Genomic DNA, 14,812 nt, shown 5'->3' on the forward strand with positions numbered 1-14,812 from the left:
TTATAGGTGAATAAAAGTAAACTATTTTTTTAACAATGTTAATATTTCAATATTTAGCATTTTGTTTTCGTATATCAAAAAGATCACCCATGTTACATTAAGGTGACGTCTAGTGAAGTTTTTATAAATCACGTGCTTTTTTACTAATAGCTTTCTTAAAATATAAACGTTTAAATAATTGAATCACTTAAAAAATCAACTCCAAGACATTGCATGTAATAGTATTTCAGGACTGCAATTACAAAGCAAGAATTATTCTCAAGCAGTTGCTATCCATATGACCGGATTTTGACAAGGGCACAAAATTATTAATGCACACATACAAAGCCTAACTGATCTACCCAGTCCAAAGTCTAATCCCGAGAGCGTAAGAAATTTCTTTGATAAAGTGGAGTGCTTCATCAGAGGATTAGAATCACTTAGAATCAATGAAACAACTATGGGATAATTCTAACACAATGATTAACAACAAACTACCAGCTGAAATTCGTCAGAACATTTCAGACTAAGGAGTTGATAACTGGCATTTGCAGGCATTGATGAGAGCCATGAAAAGGGAGCTGTATATTCAAGATAGTGGACAGCTGAGTCGATCAAACAATGGAATAAATACCCTCTTCAAACTGTGTTGTTGTATATCAAGCCGTAAAGATACTGTCAAGCTGAAAAACCATGTGAAGCATTGCTTGTTCTTCAGTGGAAACCACCCAACCACATATTGCCAAGTAGTAAAAAAAAATATGATACAAGAACATAAGAAAGCATGTTTCAATTGTTTTGGGAAACACAGAGTAAACGAATGTTTATCATATTGTAAATGCAGAAGCAGATTGATCACAAAAGCATCTGACGCAGTTCTTAACGCCTTAAGAAGTCAGATAGTCAGGTAGAAGACTTACGGATTCTTAGAGCTCACAGGAGACAATTTCATCAAAAGGAGCAATCATCTCAGTCACACTCTTCATCACACGTATCAACCATTATCGAATTTCTTCAAACTGCTGTAAGACCAATTTGCATCAAAAGGAGCAGTGTCAAGTGAACAAGAGAGTATCACACTACTAAGTCAGAAACGTACTGACATTCCCATTTTTTACTGACAAACTTAGATAATTACTGACAATGTGCTGCCTTTACTGCAAAACTTAGACAATTACTGACCTTTTTACTGCCGGTGCTGATAAACTTAGAAAAGTGCTGACAATCTTAGTCGATGCTGATAAACTTAGACAATTACTGACCCATATTACTGTCCCTGCTGAAAAACTTAGAAAAGTGCTGACATTTACTGATAAGTACTGACCCTATTGTTCTCGCTCTCGGGGAGGCTGCAGTGGTGTGAAAATATTTGGTTGTGAATAACTTTTACTTTAGAAACAGTCTTATCTTAATTTTTGAAATAAAGTTTCAATTCCCAGACAGTTAATTTTTTTTTAACTAATAGTTATATAATTGGTATCTGTAAAATAATTCATAACGAATACGATGTACAATTAACTTTGTGTGAATCAAGTTTAAATAAATGTGTTGAATAATTACACCTTATCCCTATCCCTGTTCAATCTAAAAAAAAAAAATAAATTTCATCAATTTATTCCTTCGCAGACGGGTGCTAAATATACCCGTCTTTACGGTGTAGTTTGCATTATTTCCTGTTTCTTCGATCGGAAATACATGTTTCAATTGTATTTTTTATCAACAGGACAGACGCCTCTTGTTGAAAGAAATCTTAATCTACTAAGACTTGAATAATTTACTGATCGGTAATTTCATTTTCTAAATGTTCTTTGACATCTGTACAAGTCATATTCTACTAGCGCTGTTTGGGATATCCGGTTTCAATTGATCATAAGTGAGTTCCCTAGTGAACGAGAGTAAATATCTAGAACTTCAAAATATAAACTGTACCTTGTTAATTTTGTCACTAAAAAAATTATATCTAAGAAAACGGATTATCATTTAAAATATTAGTGAACATGTATCCCAAGTTACACGAAAAACATTACCACTTGGTACAATGTAAAATCGTAATCATTATTATTAGTATTTATATATTTGTTCATTTGTTTTAGTTTTGATTAATATTTTTTCACTTTCTTCTTTATAAGACTAAGATTTTGCACTGTAGGTCCGCACTATCTCGAGCTGATGTTTGTCTCTCTCTCTCTCTCAAAAAAAAATCAATATTGATCCAGGCAAAGTGAAAACAATATAGATAATTTAAGATATAGTATAACTTCTGAAAATTAGTTTGAAAATTGTTATGATCTTGTCTGTAAATTGTTCTCGAATAATTATTCTATAATAATTTACTAAATGTTTAGAAAATGTGCCTTGAATTAATCTTAGTTTTTTTTTTTAATTTGATAAACAAACTTTACATGGATGCAATCGACACCACATTATTGTTCTCTCACTTTACCTTCCCTTAGAATGTACATAGCACACTATCCGGACTTTACAGAACATATTAGGAAGAAAAACCTGATATCCATATTTTTGCAATATTTTAGGATTTCCGCTTTTAATTCATTCAATTTTTTTTTTGTTGTTGTTTTAAATTGCAGCTAAATCTGAATAGTTCGAGTCTTTCTCGAATTGGATTTTCACATTTTATTTTTAATTAATCATTCATTTAATTTATATATATATATATATATATACAGTCCCTGAAACGTTCTACTTTCCCATTTTTCCGTTCGCTCACCGTTCGTTCACCGTTCGTTCAGCGTGCGTTCACCGTTCGTTCACCGTGCGTTCACCGTTCGCTCTCCGTTCACACTTTTGCGTTCACCGTTCACCGTGCGCTCGCGTTCACCGTTCACAAAGCGTTCAGCGTTCGGTCTACGTTCCGTTCACATTGCGTTCACCTTGCGTTCAGCGTTCACCTATCGTTCAGTTGTCATTGCCATTCGGAACTCCCAAGTGAAAGGACTTATCTTTTTGTAGGTAAGGAGTTACAGATTGTTTAATTTAATACTAACATATCGTGTTTGAAGAATCATTATTTCATGGGGGAAAATATCTAAGATATATATTTTTATTATTCTAACTTAGCTATTAGGTTATTTATTAAATTACTCTGGAAAAAAATGTTGTTATAAGCACATCCTGTACCTATGTAGAACGATGCTGAAATATTAAATTTAACTAAGGCCAATGTGCAAATACTTCAAGCACTGCAACATTTTGATGTTTTGTTAAAGACGACAAAACGTTAATGGAGATATAATTATCCAAGTCAAATAATTACGCAGCAAAATTACGAAAATATTTATTTCTAACGTGTTTTTTTATTCAATTACTACAGAAAATATGATAGAACTAGTTCTGAGAGTTATACATAGTACTGCGGATATCCTGTTAATTTATTATTTTTGGAGCGAATTAAATTGATAGTGTGTTTAAAGGAAATATTTATTTAAAATGTAATGCACTACAGAATATTCGCTACTATAATACATGTATGTAAAGTCTATAGTTATAGAGAAAAAAATCTTTCTTCACCGTAACTTTATATGTTTGCTATTCGATATGATTAATACCCCCCCCCCCCTTTTCCCCTAAATCGGTTACTTAGTCAGTACTGTATTTCCAGAAAATTTTAATTAACCTGTTAAAAAAAAGTTAAGGTCTTTTTTAGAACAAAAATTTCAGTCTCAAAACAAACATGCATCTAAAAAAGTCACAAAACAATAGTAGTTCAAAATGTACACGTGTTGGCGGTGGTATTTGAAATTGGCAGAGAGTATGTTTCAAATTCAAGTGTTAATGCCCAATATATTTTATTCACTAATTATTCAAATGTTGGTATCAAATCTAGAAATTATAAAAATAAATGTTATAACTTGTTGGAAATACTCGCACTTCGTCTTCGATGTGACGAAACTTTCACACCTGCACAGTGTCGAATGATTTTGATTGACAGGACAAGCACGTGGACTTCGTGTGAACTTGAAGCAGGAAAATAAAAACGAGTAATACTGTCAAACAGATGGATATGATTTGTTGATAAAAAAAAAGTTACTTTCACTGTCTAATATATTTAGAAAAAAATATCAGAGTTATTGTTTGATATAGGTGCAAACATTTAGTGAAGCCTGAAAGGAAGGGGGGGGGCTTAAACGGAATCTCTCTCTCTCTCTCTCTCTCTCTCTCATTTGTCTGTTTAATAAAAATTATAACAGCATATTACTTAAATATCAAGTTCGGAAAATTGAAGTCTGCTAAATAAATCATCATAAAAAATAGAAATGACACATAATATATTATTGTATTAAAAATTTAAAATACGAGCGTATAAATGCAAAACGTCCACTGACCTTTGTAATTAATTTTTTTATTACTTTACATGAAATCGCCTTGACACGGAGATACATAAATGAATAGATGTTACAATCGCTTTAATTCATTCTATAAGTCAGAAGTTTTTTCTGATTTGTTATCAAATAAGAATAAACATTTTTATTTTCCAACTAAAAAAATATCTTTTATACTTTAGCGTTCGGCAACAATTGCAATGTTTTAATGCGTTAAAAATCGTGTGATTAAAAACTTATGTGCATGAATCGTCTTTCTTAGGACAATTTTGGAGAATTCGAATTTATTTTATTTACTTATTTATTCATTCATTTATTGGTTTACTTATTTTATTTTTTTTTTTTTGGCACCTGACATTATAATACAATAAAATAGTTTCAATGCAAGGAAAAGATCAGAGGCATTCCGAATATATCGTTCATCTTGCGTTCACCGTTCGTTCACCGTTCACTTTGCGTTCGCGTTTGCGCTCCGTTCGCGTTCTGCGTTCGCTCACCGTTCACCGTTCACACATCGTTCACCAAGTTGCGTTCAGCGTTCACACATCGTTCACTCACCGTTCGCTCTGCGTTCGTTCAGCGTTCGTTCACCGTTCGTTCAGCGTTCGCTCACCGTTCAAGTGGGAAAGTAGAACGTTTCAGGGACTGTATATATATATATATATATATATATATATATATATATATATATTGAATATTTTATTTTATTCTAAATAGAGGGTGAGAGATTGTAGATTGCGCATGTATTTGTTGAATTGCTCAAAATTGTGTAGAAGAACAGAGAAGTCTACCTGTTTCCGTAATGTTGCGTAACTAACTTCCTGTGATATCCGGCGAGTGCCCCTCTGTATAATCCTATTGTCTTATTTTCGCTACTGTACACATTCGGATCGCCTCAGGCGATTTCCTCTACACACGGGTGCTTCACAGAGTTTCCGATTATGTGTTCAATAATTCTGTGATTCTGTCGGTTATCAGCTAACACATTTTGGACGACTAATTAGCACAGTATTACTGTAATATCAATTTGGTTTATATACTGAACAAAGTTCCCGACCACGCTATGAAACGATTTATTTATTTATTTATTTATTGGTGAATTGGCGTTGAGCTTGTTAAAACCTTTGCTGGTAATTCATTAAATAAATCTACGGAAAATAAAATTTTAAATAACTACAATAGATAAAAGAAATTAATTTCTAGTACATAAACTTAAAAAAAAAAATCATACAGATAGAGGGTATGAAGATCATCAGTTACACATGTAAATACGATTTGATTTGAACATTTTGTCATTTAATATACAATATCTAATTAGAGGCATAAATTTTTATTTGCGTGATCTAATGCACCATGCATCTTTGTGTAAACTAACAAAATGTGCAGACCTCAGTGCGACATCAAAACCTTACCATTCAATCAAGCGAGAACGTATCAAAATAATGCTATCGATTTTATTGACATATCAATCGTTCGCACGAAATAAAAAATTACATACTATGATTGTTTCTGGCTCAAAATTTTTACAGATCTCGAAATTTTATGTACTAATTAAACCCAACAGTATTATTTTAACATTCAAGCTAGTTTGCTATATCTTAGGAAATCGGCTTCTGTTATATTATAATACGTCTTTATTAAAGATCGCACGTGTCGTCCCTCCCCCGCCCCCCCCCCCCCCCCATTTAAATTTGATAGGAAAATGGGTATGAAGTTCTAGCAACATTCTATTTGATAAGAGGATGGATATGGATTTCTAGCAACATTCTATTTCAAGATGCCGCATCAACAAATGAACTTTTGAAAATATAAAATTAGCAATTCAAGGAGTATTTTACTTAACTTGAAAAGCAAGAATTGTCAATAAATATGTATCATTTTGAATCCAAATTAAGTTAAAATATACGAACTAACGATATTTTGTCTCAGACCGCTGAATTTATTCATTTTTTAGATCATAACTTATTTATTTACTTTTTTATTACTTAATATCAAATGAATTGTCGTGCATTACAAATCATTACAGTAATAATTAAACTTAAGAAAAAAAAACAACAAAAAAACAAAAAAAAATAAAACACTCTCATGTAGGGATTCAGAAATCCCAGATATGAAAATCAACTAAAAGATGTACATGTATTTTATAATTTTTATTCAAAAGAATAGAATGGACAGTAACTAACTGATCAATGAATATCAAGAATCGAAGAATATCAATACAACCCCGTAGCCCCCCAAAAAAGTAAACTGTCCAAACTTTAAAAAAAAAATTATATCCTATTTCGGGGGGGGGGGGGGTACCTAATATTTTAGAATGTTTTCTTTATTTCATTCTTTCAAATGCTGGAATTTGGGTATTTTTGACTGTACAGCACACAAATTGGGGGGGGGGGGGGGGGGGGGGGAGGGAGGCAGCAGCGTCCACATCAAAATTTACATATGAAAACTACACCAAAAGATTATTCTCAGAAAAGCCCACCCCTCCCGGCCCTACCGTATACTCTGGGTATGAAATATTATAATTATTCAAAATTAATTGCATATAAAGCATCTACCCAGACAGTTTTATTTTTTTAAATACTGAATTCTAAACAACAAAAAAGGGGGGTTTACATGTACATTATAGGGAATATACATGTATAATAATAATATATTTTTTTATATAATCAGGAGGAAAAGATCCCTGTAAAACGCCATATTTTCCTGATAAACACCTCTAAAAGTAATTTATAAATTGCTTATCTGCTGAAAGGTTTTGAAGTTTTAAATATGTTTTCCTTATGAAATATTTTCAAATAATTCTTCTATAAATTGATCGTAGGAGCTTTTAAAAAATATCATTGGGGCATAGTTATAAAATTATTTTTAAAAAATCAAATAAACCCTCTTTAAGATTAAAAAAAATCAATTGCACACATCCGCAGTCTCCCCGAGAGCGAGAACAATAGGGACAGTACTTATCAGTAAATGTCAGCACTTGTCTAAGTTTTTCAGCACCGGCAGTAATTAAAAGGTCAGTAATTGTCTAAGTTTTGCAGTAAAGGCAGCACATTGTCAGTAATTATCTAATTAAGTTTGTCAGTAAAAAATGGGAATGTCAGTACGTTTCTGACTTAGTAGTGTCATATAGTCATTTGATGTTTATGACTTTAGGTAAAGACTAGCTCAAACAATAAATGTTGCAGGAGATGAATCGAGACTGGAAAAACTAACAAAGGATCATAGACAAGAAATAGAGGGACTACAGAACAAGGTACGTTTTCAGGAGGTGAAGATATGTAATCATCGTGTAGAAATGATGCTGTAGACCAAAACTAGAAGAAGCTTTAGAAAGAGAAGAGAGGATAGTCGAGCAAGGTCAATGGTGGATATAGGTGCAACTCTGGAGTTCTCGGAGGTTTTCCCTGGGAAATGAAACTCAAACACTTTCAAGTAGAAAATTTTGGCTTCACATCTGAAATGGAACCTACATTCTAAATGGCAGGAATCAAACGCAAACCTTTACAGCTTTGCCTACAACCAATCGTCTTAATTATCTGATAATCAATTTCCTACCCCTCGAATTTTGTGAATCAGAACATGTGTTGAAGGAAGCAAAAGACTTTCGAGTTAAGATCATATTTCAAATCCAACGCAATAAGTTAACGTTTTGGTCTTGCATATTTTTTGATAATTGTATATTTGCTGCCCCGACTATGCTGATAAATACGTATGGTGTCCACCCTTAAGGTTAAGATCTAGTAAATGAAAGGTGCCTACACATTTTTCAAATTTGAGGGGCGAGTTCTTTTACTGATCCTTTATATTACAAATATAGCTTGGTAAAATAAGTTTTAGGTAAACTCAACGAAAAAACATGTTTTAAAATGTCATTTTCAATGAAAATGAAGAAAGCATGTTTTTTGCATCTCAGAAAAAGGAGATATATCAATATTGCCCAGTCTCTCAGAAAACGGTTTTTCGTTTCTACTTTACCTCTGCTTTAAAATGAAATTAAGTTGAATAAAGGTTTCGGGGGTTACTTTTTACATGATTTAAAATTTAATCCCATGAAAATGTTTCATTTTCTACATAATTGTATTACAGCCATGAGGTACGGGAAAAATTAAGTTTAAATCAATTATGACGTCATAATGAATCTAGCTTCAACAAGACAGTCTAAACTCATTTACTAGATCACTTAGTCATGCTAATAGATTAGCATATTTAAGTGTTAATCTATTCATAATAGGTGTTGGTTGTTGATGTGATCGGGGGGGGGGGGGGCAGAATGATTGAAATCAGGTAGAAAAGATTAATCAGTGTAAATAATCAGTGTAATTAGTCATTATTAATCTAAAAGAAATACTTTTTCCCGCAAAACAGTTTTATATTCATGAGTTCATCAATGCTTACTTTTGTCTTAGTGCAGAATGGTCAATAAGTATGACACAGCGAAAAGTAATGAAAACTTCATATTTTTCGTTTATTTTCTCATAAAGATACATTTTTTCTGAAAATGGGGTGATACGTACATTGTGTTCCATTATAATTTTTCATGCAAGATGAATAATAGCAATGTTGCCTTTATTTTAAAGAAATAAATCAAATAGTTTAAATATACGTAATTTGGCGTTTTGGTTCCTTTTTAGCGCATTTTTTGTAGAACCGAAGCTGTCTTGAAATAATCTATTTTTAGCATTTCACACTGTTTTTTTGCAAGCGCTGCTGTATGAAAATTAAGGCATAAAGGTATTATTTTTATTGCCTACAATTTATAGGTAACTTGTAAAGAAAGAAATGTCAAAGTTTCAAAAATTTCACACAAAGACTTTTTGGACATAGGTCTCATCCGAAGGACCCGCAACTTTCACTTCAAAGCGCCGAGCGCATGGCGAAGGAACAGTTGCTACCCATTTTTTATCTACTCGAACTCGAACTCACGACCTCCCGATCACGAAGCGAGCGCTCTACCGACTGAGCTACCGTGAACGGTATTTAGGAGTTGAAGAGATGGCCCTAAATTTTTTTTTTTTTTTTTTTTTTTTTTTTTGCAAATATCACGGGAAAAAATTCCTAAACAGTTGTTGAATACAAAGTGTTTAAAATCATCGGAGCTTTAAGGTGAAATCAAGAAAAGGGGCTAGCACCTCAAAATAGGGGCGAAGAGGGGCCGAAAGTTTTTACTCAATGACTCTTTAGTGATCATTTTTTGTAATACATTACTGAAGCAAAATAGTTCATCATCAAACTCTTTAACTACATAACATGATATTGAAATCATATGTTACACAGCAAGGGGTCATTAAGGGCAGATATGTCAATTATGTATTAATATATTTATGTCATATGTTACATAATAAGGGGCCATAAGGGGCCAGAATGCCAATTCTACTACGATTATTGCCGAGATCAAAGAAATGCCGCGGACATTATTCTCCAATAAATCACGAACGTCATCAAAAAATTATCAGATCAGAAACACATGTCAAATCTGTACAGTTGAAATAAATATTTCACTGTATAATCTAATACTTATTTAGACCACATCGATGTGTCGTCTTCCGCAGTCTAAACGTGTGTATTCCCTGAAACAGCTGATAAATATCCGTTTTTATAGCCAAGTGGGGCTGTTCTACGGACCTCCCCATAACATTTACACTCCCGTGATTTTACTGATAAATCAATGAAATAGACAACTGGTTTTGTTATTTTTCATTCATAAAAATTAATCAATATATGTTACAAGCAAATTTATAAATAATTAAAGGATATTTTTAATCCAGCAAAAGCTGAAATCGTCTGCATTTTATGCAATCGATTGACCCTCTGGTGTTAAATGGAACAGCGAAATTGCGACATGGTGACCTAATTCGTTTCTCTATAGAGAAAACGATCAACTGTATTTTAGAGCCGTTAGTAGAATAGAAATAAAGTCCTTGTTGTCGTGAATGATGCAGGATAACCTCCTCGGTCTCGAAATGTTGTCTGAAATATAAAAGCCTCGGCTAACGCCTCGGCTTTTATATTTCAGACAACATTTCTCGACCTCGGAGGTTATCCTGCAACATTCACAATAACGCGGACTTTATTTCTTAACTCTTTGGCACCCTATATCTCGAAAGTGGAAAATATTTTGATAAGCAATATTGAATAAAAGATTTTCAAATAAATGTTCTGAACAATATGCAATCTTTCAATTTTTGTTAAACATCCCAATTTAAGACTTGAAGGACCGGACTCTTAATATTTCTTTTGCATATTTTTCGGGGGAAAAAGAATTATTGAATAGTTGCTGAACAAGAAAAATTTTCAAAATCATCAGAGCTTTAAGATAATTTGAAGAAAATGGATCTGTCACCTCTAATTAGGGTCCAAGAAGGACCGAAAGTCTTTAATCTATATTTCTTTAATGATCAATATTTTGTTACACATTTCGGAAGCAAAATTGTTTGTCTTAACAATTTATTTAAATCATTATTTTTGAACGAAAATCTCATTCCAATATTTATCTCATCAATAATTGGACGTAAGACCCACTCGTTGCTCACAACGAGATCGCATCTAGTTATGTTTATTATCTTCCAGTAAGTTCAAGTGTGATTTATGTTTGCTCGAAAAAAATGTCATAAATTAAGTCAATAAACGGCTTTATATTGATATATATTGATATTAGCCCTAGTAAATATTGATTATGTCTATGGGAGGCAATATTTAACTTAAAAATCATTATATATATCACCAGGAGGAAACAAAAAGATGTATTATCAATTTTTGTCAAAACATCAAAACTCTGGTTAGGATTGACCTGTACATAAATGTGTTACATAATTTTGGGTTTATTTCTGTAGGAAAAATCCTTGAACAAATTTATTTTTCCTTCATGGCCAAGGTTGCAGAGATTCTGATTATAACATAATATAAAACATAAAACAAGTTAAATGAGAAACAGATTGGTGACTATGTTATAGAAATATCACAGTGTAAAATTGTATATAAAATAGATCCAGTCCCGTCCAATGTATTCTTTTTTTTACAAAAACTCTCTGCCACTTCAATTTTTTTTCACAGAGTACTGAATAAGGTATTAGTTTTATTAACATTACAATGTATATTAATAATTTGATATAGATAAGACTTTATTTAAGGTAACTTTTTTATTTATCTACTCTGATAGTTTAAGATGTGATCAACAACTGCTTTACAAGAAAAGAATAAAACATATCTTTATAATTAAAATTTTAAATAGCTACAGCCTTTAACTAAAACATTGATTGTATCCATACACATGGAAGATACCTTTGACTAGAGACATAATAAGTATATCACATGAAAGATATAGCATTTAAATTAAATCGATCATTCATTTTAAATTGCTGGACACTATCGCGGAATATTGATTGTATCCACATATGAAAGGGCGAAAATAACCCGATTGCAGTATATCCTTAGATAACGTCTAATGAACATGTTAGTTTTAGGACACATGCTACCAACAAAAATAGATGCCTGGATTGGTACATACTTTTGGACTTGCATCGGGTGTAAATGGTGCATCTATCACATCTCTAAAATAATAAGAAAGTGAAGACTGGTCGGTACGACACTATTTTATCGATGTTCATGTGATTTACGTTTCATTCCACATCAAAGCGAAAAGTATTCCTTGGCGGTACAGTTTTATTCAGTTTGTGAGTACAAAAACATGAGGTTTCTCATCGAAAAATTCTAAAGCAAGAATCCAGATATATTTCGTAAACTGAATGCCTTCTCGCCATATATCTTAGTCTAAGTTTTAAGTACAATTAGATGATATGTAAACAATACTTATTATTAAATGGAAACGTGTTTTCCAATGTCAATAGAAGTAGAAAAAAATTCAACAAGATTCATAAATCCCCCCCAAAAAATTAAATGAAATATATGGAGATAACGAAAAGTATTCAAGTTCAAAAGCCCATTCAAAAAATACAAATCAGGAGCAGAACAAACATGGACCTCTAAAACAGCAGAGGTTGGATCAGGTGCCATGGAGGAGTGAGCATCCCCTACCGACCGGTCACACCTGCCATGTGCTCCTCGTCTTTATCGGGAAATAACGGAAAAATCCGTGGACAATTCAGTGGGTAAATAATAGCCTAACAATAAGTATGAAAAAAGTCAGTCAGCATTTTACTTAATTATTGATTGTATTTGCTGACAAGGTCATTGTATCGACCATAGAACTCACAAAATGATGCATTTAAATGAGACTGTTGATATTAAATATATCAAACATGATAAACTTACATATATCGATGGCCATCGAATACAGAATTGCTCATCGGTTAAATGCAAAACTTTCCGACGGTCTAACCGGTTAATCATACCAAAAATAACATTTTTATGACATTTATTTCAAGCAGCTATATATATATATATATATATATATATATATATATATATATATATATATATATATATATATATATATATATATATATATATATATATATATATATATATAACCAAAATAAAAACGTAAAAAGTTAAAAAAAATTCTATATATTATTTTGATTTAGATACTGCACGTACATATATGTACTATATTTTATTTCAAAAGGCAAGGAAAAAATAGAAAACCATGAACATGCTTGAGAAATCATCTATTAATAATTTTCCAGATCAGATGTCACACAAATTCATTCTGTATTGTCACTATAATCAAAACTGTCTGAACTTTTGCTTAATTTACAATGTTTGTTTAATAGTATAATTTAATAGATAACGGCGAAAGATGGACATACTAATTCACAGTGCTAATTGCCAAAGTCAAGAGGTCAAATATGTTGGTACCCAAAGAAAGGTCTTGTCACAAGGAATATACATACGAAATATGATATCCATAGCTTCAATCAATTCAAGTCATGGGCAAGATTAATGTTTAGCGTACAAACAGCTAGACAGACAGATAGACGGAGGGACAGGGCAAAAATTATATACCTCTGAATCTTCTATTATGAGTAAAAAAAAAGATAGAATCCTGGTTTGCTATAAATCTGATGTAAAAGTCCACATGTCCCTTTTGATGCCACAGGGAAGTGAGAAATTATAAATCAACAACGAAATTTCAGGAATATTATCATATGTAGGTTTATAAATTAAGAAACCAATATCAAAATAGCATTAGCTCTATAAAATGATGATATAAATAAACACTTCTTCTAAAGGAAGTAATTTGAACCTCGTAGAAAGTCTTCAATTTCAATTAAATTGCCCTTTAAATAATAACATCTTGTCGAGGCACTTGATTATCAAGTTCCATTTTAGGTATTTAAAGTTCTTCAGAAAAGGAAATCGGTCCTTATATATTTCATAGAAAAATGTCTTTGAATCTTAAAAATATGTATACTTTTATCATAGTAATTCATCAAGGCAAGAAAAAAAAAACTAACAAACAAACAAACTGAGTACCAACAAGCAATGTTTAGTTTTAAAGATAAAACTCAAGCCTTAAATAAAAAAAGAGAGAGCCATGGAGCACATTGGATAGGAAGAAGCAGAAATCAGATCAGTATTGAACAGAGGGACTTAAATCTACACTCCTTCAGGATGTTTCCATATCATTTTTTTTTTCTTTTCTCTGTCTGAGTTATGATTGGAATGCTTATTACGACAGCTCTGTCTGAGGGTATATTATACAGTACTTAATTTTTCTTTTTTCCAGAGACGGGGACTGGTTAAGGTTCTACTTGCACCGTGTTTCTCCCCCAGGGTTCCCATTGATAATTAAGAACTGGGTGTCTTTTTCTTCTACAGATTTTCTACGGCAGGAACTTAATATCAATCATACTCATATGCTCCTTAACAATTACACCTTTATATTCTTATGTAAAACTTTGATCTAATATTTTGTCCCCTCCATACCCCCGGGGGTCATGATTTGAACAACTTGAATCTACACTACTCGAGGATACTTATGTATTTATATGACTTATCATGGTCTACCTGTTTTTGAGAAGAAAATGTTTAAAGATATTTCAAATGTATTCCTATGGTAAATTTGACCCCCGTTGTGGCCCTGCCTTACCCCCGGGGACATGATTGAAACAAACTTGAATCTACACTGCCTGTGGATACTTCTATTATAATATGACTAATCATGTCTTTGCTTTTCTCGAGAAGAAGATTTTTAAAGATTTTTAAAGACATTCCCAGATATTCCCATGTAAAACTTCGACCTCGTGGCCCCACACTATCCTCTGCGGGTTATATGAACAAACTTGAATCTGGAGTATATAATGAAGCTTTCACACAAGTTTCTTCTTTTTTCTTGTCCAGTGATTCTTCGGAAGTATTTTAAAAGATGACACCAAATGATCATGAATTTTTAATTATCCCCCTTGAAAGTGGGCTTGGCACTTCCTGTGAACAAACTAAAATCTCCTTCAGCCAAGGATGCTTTGTGGCAAGTTTGGTTGAAATTAGCTCAGTGGTTCTTGAGAAGAAGTTGAAAATACGAAAGAGAGATGACA

At 32.3% G+C, this 14,812-nt stretch overlaps 1 protein-coding gene across 1 annotated transcript in view; it reads left to right on the top strand.

Annotated features, from left to right (window-relative positions):
- Positions 1-14,812, top strand: part of LOC133195887 (protein lifeguard 4-like) — a 396,544-nt gene that overhangs the window by 230,208 nt on the left and 151,524 nt on the right. The gene's annotated exons all lie outside the window — the stretch shown is intronic.

The sequence above is a fragment of the Saccostrea echinata genome, unplaced genomic scaffold (assembly GCF_033153115.1).
Source record: "Saccostrea echinata isolate AGI-Se365-2 ecotype Australia unplaced genomic scaffold, CSIRO_AGI_Sech_v1 ptg000029l, whole genome shotgun sequence".
NCBI lineage: Eukaryota > Metazoa > Mollusca > Bivalvia > Ostreida > Ostreidae > Saccostrea > Saccostrea echinata.